This window comes from Arachis duranensis, chromosome 9 (assembly GCF_000817695.3).
Source record: "Arachis duranensis cultivar V14167 chromosome 9, aradu.V14167.gnm2.J7QH, whole genome shotgun sequence".
NCBI lineage: Eukaryota > Viridiplantae > Streptophyta > Magnoliopsida > Fabales > Fabaceae > Arachis > Arachis duranensis.
The window spans coordinates 116,532,700-116,533,720 of record NC_029780.3 but is presented as its reverse complement, the minus strand read 5'-3'; positions in this window follow the sequence as shown (position 1 = coordinate 116,533,720).

Genomic DNA, 1,021 nt, shown 5'->3' with positions numbered 1-1,021 from the left:
GTTTGCGGTAGTGGGTCTCTTCTATCCATATCATCTCGCTTTCTCTTTCCATGACTGTCCGACCTTTCTATGAGATATCTGTCAAGCCGACCTTCTCTAGCCAACTTTTCTATCACATTCTTGAGGTCGTAGCAGTCGTTTGTGGAGTGACCATATATTTTATGGTACTCACAGTAATCGCTGCGGCTCCCCCCTTTTTTATTCTTAATGGGTCTGGGGGGCGGCAATCTTTCAGTGTTGCAGATCTCTCTGTATACATCCACTATAGAAACTTTTAGGGGAGTATAAGAGTGATATTTCCTTGGCCTCTCGAGACCGAGTTCTTCCTTTTTCTTAGCTTCCCTTTCCCTCTCTTTAGTTGAGGGAGAGGGTCCAGGTCGCCAACTCAGGTCTCTTAATTTGGCATTTTCCTCCATATTGATGTACTTTTCAGCTCGTTCCTGTACATCACTTAAAGAAACGGGATGTCTTTTAGATATGGATTGTGAGAAGGGTCCTTCTCTAAGTCCATTGACTAGTCCCATTATGACTGCCTCTGTGGGCAGGTCTTGGATCTCCAAACATGCTTTGTTGAATCTTTCCATATAGGTTCGTAAAGATTCTCCGACCTCCTGTTTTATTCCCAGGAGGCTCGGTGCATGTTTCACCTTGTCTTTCTGGATTGAGAATCTCATCAAAAACTTCCTTGAGAGGTCTTCAAAGCTAGTAACCGACCTCGGGGGGAGGCTATCGAACCACTTCATCGCTGCTTTCGATAAAGTGGTCGGGAAGGTCTTGCATCGCGTCGCGTCGGAAGCATCAGCTAGGTACATCCGACTTTTGAAATTGCTCAGATGATGCTTTGGATCCGTAGTTCCATCATAGAGATCCATATCAGGGCTTTTGAAGTTCCTCGGAACTTTAGCCCTCATTATGTCCTCGCTAAAGGGATCCTCCCCACCTAAGGGTGGCTCTTCTTGTTCGTCACGGGAGTTGCGACTCTTGAGGGAGGATTCCAGCTTTAAGAGTTTTCTTTCTAACT